Source organism: Cotesia typhae, unplaced genomic scaffold (assembly GCF_013202065.1).
Source record: "Cotesia typhae breed Kobodo isofemale line unplaced genomic scaffold, CoteBio_Ctyphae contig_4, whole genome shotgun sequence".
Lineage (NCBI taxonomy): Eukaryota > Metazoa > Arthropoda > Insecta > Hymenoptera > Braconidae > Cotesia > Cotesia typhae.
The window spans coordinates 972,227-980,922 of record NW_027423748.1 but is presented as its reverse complement, the minus strand read 5'-3'; positions in this window follow the sequence as shown (position 1 = coordinate 980,922).

Sequence of the window (8,696 nt, the reverse complement as noted above, 5' to 3'; positions counted from 1 at the left end):
TAATAATCATCTATTTATTTTGATTATCAATTGTGACAGGAAATTTGAATTCCCGCGCGGTGCTAGAGTCACTGTTATCTTGTCGCAGTAAGTAGGGACTACTCCGTATCTTCTGAGCGTGAGTGGCTAGTTGTAAGACTCGTCACCGGGTCGTAGGGATCGCTAAGTCCCCACCGCTGTCCCCAGAAAAACTAAGCGGGAACGAGACAATAAGAAAATTTGAGAACCTGAGTGAGAGGTTATAAAAGAGCCGGCGAGGACAAAAACAGTACCTTTGGCGGACGAGACGTGTGAGTGTACAGTGCGCAACGACGAGTAAAACCTACCATCGTAATAAACGTAAGTAAAAATTTGCTCGAGGCTCCACGAAATAGAGGAACGAAGCGAGCCGTTATTATCTAAATTTTTATTAAAAATTTATCCCATCAGGCCTTTAGACTGACGAATTTGTATCCTTGATCCATTATTTATTTTATCAGCATTTATAGGGAGAAATTTGTACGAGATAAAATTGGAGATTGAGGAGACTAGGAGAGAATTGCCGGACTCGAGAAGCCTGAGGGAAGTTGCTGTTTGCAGAATTTTACTTGCTTTCTTGGACAACTCCATCGTCGGCAGCAAATTTTGGAACTCCAGGTAACTTAGTTATTCAGGCCATTCTAATCTTAATGAGGCCGAATTTACCAATCTAAGTTTTTCTGTCGAGAATAAAATAATTGTCTCTGGTAGTCACTACGTATTAGCAAATTCCAATCGAGTTAAGTTCATCAAGGTCATTTAGTAGTTAAGACGATAAACCCTCCAACTTTTATCAAGTAAGTGGAAATAAGAATATAAATAAATTCAATTCGGTCTTTTATTTATAATTATCAAAATTTAGTTTAAAATTAGTTCAGAAAAATTGGTAAAAATTTAACAAGTGCGTAGTTTAGAATAAAGGTCATTCTCAAGGTTTAATGGATAGAAAATTTATCGATACAAGTAAAATTTATGTATGAAAATTTTGGCAGTTGCGGAAGGATTAATAAAGGCGGTTTGGCTATATTTAATTAAGCGAATTTAATTATTGAGTTTTTGATGAATTTTGGGAATTATAGAAATCGATAAATAAAATTTGTCAGAAGAAATTTAGTAAAATTTCGTTGAGAATGTTGGTTGAAAATTTCGGCAAAAGTAATTCTGTAAATTTTGTGATTAGAACTGTATGAAATGAATTAGTAAGAAAAATCGACAAGTGATTAATTTTGTAAAGTTGATAATTTGGTATTAAAAATTGTTAGGGAAAATTGATGGTTAGTTGGAATTAAAATTCGGAGAATTCAGTAGTAATAAAAGTTAGAGAATTTGCATTAGCGTCGGGTGGACGATGATATAGATAAGTTAAGGAATAAATGATAGAATTAGAAATCCGTCAGGTTGACGTGGAATTAGGTTAATTGAGAATCCGTCAGGTTGACATGAAAATTGAGTAAATTGATATGTCGTCAGGTTGACGAGGTAAATTATGTTAATTGGTATTCCATCAGGTTGACGGGGTAATTAGTTGTTACTTTAAGGTATTCCGTCGGAGTGACGAGGTTAAGAAAATTAGTTATTTACTGATAAGAATAATTGACAAGGGCCAGCGTAGATGAGAGGTTCTCACAATTAAGTTAGTTTATAAGAAAATTGTTAAGTTTGTAATTTGATTGAATAAATCAATTTAATTTGTTATAAAATTTTCTCAATTTTATTTACAGCCTTTCTCGGACTTCTCACGACCCTGTCTTTTCCCCTCTCATGCTTCCCCGGTTTCTGGGACACCGTGTCTAAAATCCCAGTGGTGCCCTTTCTAAAGAGGAAAGGAGTAGCTAACCGGACCTGGGCAAAACGCCCTGGTTACACAATAATTATACCTGTTTGTAGGTTTAACTTTGCTGTAGAGCCTGATGATTATAAGATTTTATTTTGTGTCTAAAATAACTATGTGGTGAATCATTAGTTAGCTCAGTATTATTACGTTAATATATTATTTTATTAATATTTATCTTGCGAGCTAATAAAATTTATTCTCAGGTATTTTACTAACTTGTATAAAAACAATAAGAATATAGATTGTTATTTATTTATATATTATTTATACTAGACATCGATTCTGCGCACTATGAGCATCATTTTAGTGTAACGTCCTAGCCAATTGGGGTTGGGAAGCCTTAGATTAAATCCTACTGGCTCAAAGTTTGGCCGGCACTCTTTAATTTTTTTTTTATTTTTTCCTATTGGTAAATTAAATTCACTGATATCTTATTTAAACTCCTGCTAATCAAATCATGAAGAATTCCGCTGCTCCGTTGGCGGTTATCGCCAACAGAGTAACGGAAATCTCTACAGATAAGCAATAAGATAAGTAATAAAACCGAACCTATTTTGTCTGAACCGACCTCTCTAAATTTATAAAGCCAATCCTTGAGAGCGCTTCCGCCGTTCCACCCCAGGGTGCGAGCGCAGAAAGACGTTCCGACTTTCCTCCTCCGAACCTAGTGCCTACGGGCCGTTTTCGCAGTACTGGCTCATGCCTAGAGGAAGACGCTCACGTCGAGCAGGTCACGTAGTACAAGCTGCTCGAGCTCGACTATTTTTAAACTCGACTCTTAACCGGACGTCCGCGAGTGAAGTAAAAGCCAACGTGGAGTTGAGGATCCAATCATTCGAGGCTCAAGAATCGGTGGTCGTCAGCCCAGGCCAACCAGACCATCGCCCAGCGTATTGGACAAGGATTGACAAAAACTGTATGCTCGAAGAGGGCGAACACAAGAGGCCCTGTTTTGGATATTATTCCGAGGAATATTTTACTAGCCAAAGGGGAGATCGTAAGTGAGACCCACTGAGGCTATAAGGTAAGAAAGTGATAAATAGATAGAGAGCTCGCCTGTGTGGGTGAATCTGGAGTCTATCGACCTCCTAACACCACCCACCTGGATAACTTAATTATGACCGCCCCACCAAAATTCTGGAACGTTACAGTGGTGCTGTGACCAGGATCACAGAGGAGCTCTCTAAAAAAAAAAAAAAAAAAAATGGTATTTGCTATGAATTTGTGAAGAAGTAAAATCGAGTGGATCACCGATTGCGGAAGTGATCATTGTCTAAGTGAACCCGTGAGTATCAGTTACGTGTGATAAGCCACTTAGGAAAGGATAGGGTTAATTAATTTACAAGATTATCACTTTCGGTAAGTCGCATGTATCAGTAAAAGAAAATTAACTCTCGGAGTAAAATCACGACTTTGGATCTCGATAAAACCTTTCACATTCGCGAAGTAAAAATAGTTTTTTTTGTATAGAATTTAACTAAATTGCATGAAAAATCAGCGATATTAGCCATTTAAACGACAAAGCATGTGGGGGTCAGAATTTGCTGCTTTTCATACACAAACAGTGCAGTAACTTCGGCCGGGGAAAATCAAGTAGAGAAAATGTAAAAAAAAGAAAATAAAAATTTGAACACAACGTAGGGATAAAAAAAAAAAGAAAAAAAAAATTTTGTAAATTTGTAAAAATTGTTCTACGTTCTTCGGAAATTCCTCACTTATTCGGACAACAAACACCCGTCGGAACGCGAAGCTTCACCCGCCGTCGGACGGTGCCATTGCAATCCGGGTAACCGAATGCCAGTCCGGAATATTCTCAAAGATGCGATCTAATGAATAAACGGTATTTAAATTAATAAATTTAAATAATTTCAAAATTAATTAAATTATTTCATGTAATATTTTGAATATAGTTAGAGGGAATTTTCTTTTAATTGCTATTGAATGAATATGTTATACAAATCTCTTCTAGGCAATCGAAGTCCCTCTAATAAAATGACTTTTATTATTGTTAAATCATTAATAAACTTACGAAATTTAGTGATTTCTTTGGATTATTAATCGAGTTTCCGTTATTGATTTCAAATTTTACCGATCGAGCAAGATTGAGTATTAATTAATAATAATGATTATTTAATTTTTAAATAAATTACTGTAGAAAATCAAGAAAAAAAAAATATTTTAACAACGGCAATAAATCGTTGAGATTATGAATCTCGGATCCAGATGTTTAATACCGATTCTCATCGAGAACCTCTCGCGTCTGCAGGAATAGGCGGCATAGTTTGTCATCATTGGTCAATTACCCCAAATAACTAAAGAAATAAGCCTAACATCAATCGATAACTTCAATGTCGCTTAAAATTTATTCCAATTTCTATTAGAAAATAAAACTATCCGAATTACAAAAATTCCTTTAATTATTTTTCCTTTTGGAATTGTTTCAAAGATTTTAATTAGCCATATGACTTAAATCCTTCGATCGACTTCCAACTAAAAACAAAAAAAAGGGGGGGGGGAAATCAGTTGAACAAATTTCAAAATCATGCCGCCGCCTAAACCTCGGACACAGGAGGAGCTCTCAAGGTGGAGCGAGGAGCTGGACAACCAATGTCAGCAACATATCGATAAGGCAGCTGCCCTCCAAGCGCAAGAAACATTATTAAGCTCGCGATTGACAAACCTTTCGAGTCGCGAATAGGAACTCGAGGACGCGCTAGCGCATCTAAAAGAACGAGAGCCCCGATGTAATAATATGGAAATTGCGTTAGGGGAGAGGGAATAAGCAATCAAAGAATGCGAAATCAACGCCGGAAGCGCTGCTTTACCTGACAAATTGGTCAGGAAAGAGAAAGAAATACAGGTTAGGGAAGCTGAGTTGGAAAAATTAACTCGAGAATCTCTCGATTTCTTGCGGCAGTCGAACTTGGACGCAAAACGGCGACTTCAAGCCCTGGAGGAACGAGAACAATCGCTATCAGCTCGCGAATCGGGATTAGAGTCACTGAAAGAGTCGTTGGAGAAAAAGGAGTTAGAACTCGAACTGCAGGATAAAGAACTTCAGGAAACCGCGGAATCCCTTAGAAATTGGGCCCGCGAGCTTAAAGAATTGAAGAACGCCGCGCCAAAATCAGACTCCTCCATCAATTTGCTAAAGGCTGAAATAGCACAACTCGGAGTCCTCGCACCCGACTTAAAATCCACCCCACTTGCCGAGACATTTAACACTAACATAACTCTCAAGGACGCTCTCTCCTACGTTCCAGAATTTCACGGCTCCAGTTCAACGGTGTCGGATTTCATACAGTCATGAACACGTGCATGTTCCATGTTACCAGCGTGTGCCGAATTCATGTTTTTGACGTTAGTAAAACAAAAATTTAAAGACGGGGCACGCATGTCGGTAGAAAATATGGATTACAAAAACCTGAAAGAATTCGATAGCTCGTTGCGCTTTGTTTTCGATCGAAAGCGCAACGCCAACCAATACAAAGCAGACATGGAGAATATCCTGATGAAACCGAACGAGAGTATGGTTTCATACGTGAATCGAGCCCGAACGATTTATCGCGATATAGTGCATGCCGAGAAAATGGAACGCGGAGATCTTCCCGAACGGAAAATGCAGAAAATCAACAAAGACACCATCGCAGCTTTCCTCAAAGGAATTCCTCCCCTTCTCCAGGTCCAATGTAAGCTCCTTCCGCATGAAACCCTTGAACAAACATACGCTTCCGCGATTGACGCATACAAAGAGTATAAACTAAACGCAAAACGTTTCCATAACCAAGAATCAACCACACCTGTTATCCACACAGTCGCGACGGTCGCTCACGTACGAAACACCGATAACGGCAGAGGCGATCAGAAGAAAAGAGGCGAAAAATCGTCGGGAAACGGGAGAAGGATTCAAAGGTGCGAGTTTTGCGGAGGTTACCGTCACGTGGAAGCCGATTGTTGGAAAAAACTCATCCCGGGCTTTGTCGTAATTAAAGAGGGCAAAAATAATCAAAACCCGAACGTCAATAACAAAGATAACGATAAACCGATCAACCACAGCATTCAAAATAAAAATAACGCCCCGCAATCGCGTAATCAAAATGACGGTAAAGAGAAAGCAGTATGTCCTTGCTGCGGCAAGACGGGACATGACATAACAACCTGTACTAAATTTGCGGCGCTTATTCAAGAACGCTACGGACAGTCGGGAAACGTGAACCTCCCGGGGAAGAACGTCGACGGGCCCCGCGGGAGTCCAATCAGCTCTCAAAATCCGTCGAAACCCACGACACCCCAGTCAAAATTGCAACAGTAATCGTTAATTTACGTAAAACAAGCGTCCCCGCTATTCTGGCGAGAGGAAACGACATTAAAAATTCTATAACGGTTATGTTAGATACCGGCTCAGAAGTAAATTTAATTAAAATCGGTACACTACGTAAACCGCAATCAATCGATAAAAATTCGAAGTTGGCGCTATTGGGAATTAATAAAAAGCCAGTTCACACTTTAGGAAAGGCCTACGTTGAACTATTCGATAGCGAAATTGAATTCGATGTCGTAGGAGCCAATTTCCCTACGACACACCCTGCTCTTCTGGGTGCGAAGTTCTTTAACGAATATGGTGCGAGACTTCTTTGATCGAAAAAAATTTGCGTTTTACGATGTAGAAATACCTTTCTTCGAAACGGAAATTGAGAGATTACCCCCAAATTCCGTTTCCGTAATAACAATTAAAACTACTTCTGACTCTTACGATCACGGTTATGTGCCACGAATTTATTGTGCAGCCGAAGTAGAGCTCGGAGGCACTTTTGAGGCCAAAAATGAAGGAAATACCCTTCTGAGAGCTTACCATAACTCCGATCATGAGGTTCTTATCCCCAAGCCTGTGTGGTTGGTTTGAGATCTCCCTTATGGCTGGACAAAAGCGATTACTTCTCCGAATTAGAGTCAACAAAATTAACCGACGATTTCTCTCATAAAAACTTTGATTTAGCAAACAATTACTCAAATTTTACCGCGCCGAACGACAAGATTAACCGGCAGTTTAAGAACACGTTGTCTCACATCGTAAACCTGCCAGAAAACGTAGAATCTAGTGTATTCATGATATCTGAAGATCTTAAAACTCCGGAAAGAGCACAAAGAGTTATTAACTCCTAGCATCTCTCCGACGATTTATCAAATTCCCAGCGCGAAGAAATTAAAAGCACGCTTTACAAAAATCAGGACTTATTTTATTTACCAGGAGAAGATTTGGGTTCTACAAACGAGATTTTACACCGAATAATTACCACGAATGATAACCCAGTATTTAAAAAACAATATCGTTTTCCTCCTATCCATAAAGAGGAGATTTAGAAACAAGTCAGGGAATTAGAGGAAAAGGGCATCATAAGACCATCAGTCAGGATATTGTTCGCCTATATGGATAGTTAAAAAGAAGGAGGACTCGTTGGGTAACAAAAGGTGGTGCATGGTGATCGATTTCCGCGATTTGAATGAAAAAACATTTACCGTTGTATATCCAACGCCAAATATCATAAAGATTATCGATCAAATAGGTAATGCAACCTATTTTTCGACCTTTGACTTGGCCAGTGGGTTCCACCAGATTAAGGTCCATCCCGACGACATCCACAAAACTGCCTTTTCTACTCGTGATTAACATTATGAATTCGTAAGAATGCCGTTTGGGCTGAACAATGCCCCCCCCCCCGACTTTCCAAAAACTAATCAATAAAGTATTGATGGGTATGATTGGCAAGGGTGCCTTCGTTTATATGGACGATATTGTGATATATTCTAACACTTTCGAAGATCATGTCGCTAAGATGAATGAATTATTTTTACGTCTTCGAAAGGCCGGGCTACAATTGCAACCCGACAAATGTAATTTATTCCGCAGGGAAATTAACTATTTAGGACATATTATCTCGGCCGAAGGCGTTCGGCCCGATCCTAAAAAGACCGACGCGGTCGAGAGATTCCCGATACCGACCTCCGTAAAGAAAATTCGAGAATTTTTGGATCTCACCGGTTACTATAGACACTTCATTGATAATTACGCAAAAATCAGTAAGCCGCTGACGTCTTTGTTGCAAAAGGACGCCGAGTTCGTATGGGGCGAGAGCCAAACGGAAGCGTTCGAAGCCCTTAAAAGAAAATTGGTAAATTCACCAATTCTCCAATTTCCTGACTTTTCTCGCGAGTTTATTATCACGACGGACGCGTGCGATTACGGTATCGGAGCATGCCTGAGTCAGGATGAAATTAATAAGGACAAACCAGTATCGTATGCCTCACGATTGTTGAACTCCGCGGAACGTAACTACTCGACGATTGAAAAGGAAATGCTGGCCATAGTCTACGCGGTAAATAAATTTCGCCCGTACATTTACGGTAGTCAGTTCACTTTGGCGACAGACCACCGACCTCTTACGTGGGTGAATTCGGTGACTTCACTGAATTCTCGTATCGTGAGATGGCGGCTAAGTATGAAAGATTACACATATAAAGTAGTTTATAAACCGGGTCGAGTCAACTCAAACGTAGATTCTCTTTCACGTAACCCGGTGGACGATCCCGAAGAAATCGTACAGATCGCGCCGATTCGCAAGGATGACCCAGAAAGAATCGTGTCAACACCCAGCGAAACAAGCGAGGAAGGTGAACCGTGCCCAAGCGGAAAACGCGTTCGGAAGCGATATAACCTGCGACACCGAAAAGCACGAGCCCTTAACGATACTCCTGAATCAAGCAATCCGGAAATGGAATCGGAAATGAGGAAAAAGAAATCTCCCCCAGTACGTTTCATTTTCAAACCACGTCAGTGGCCACTCCC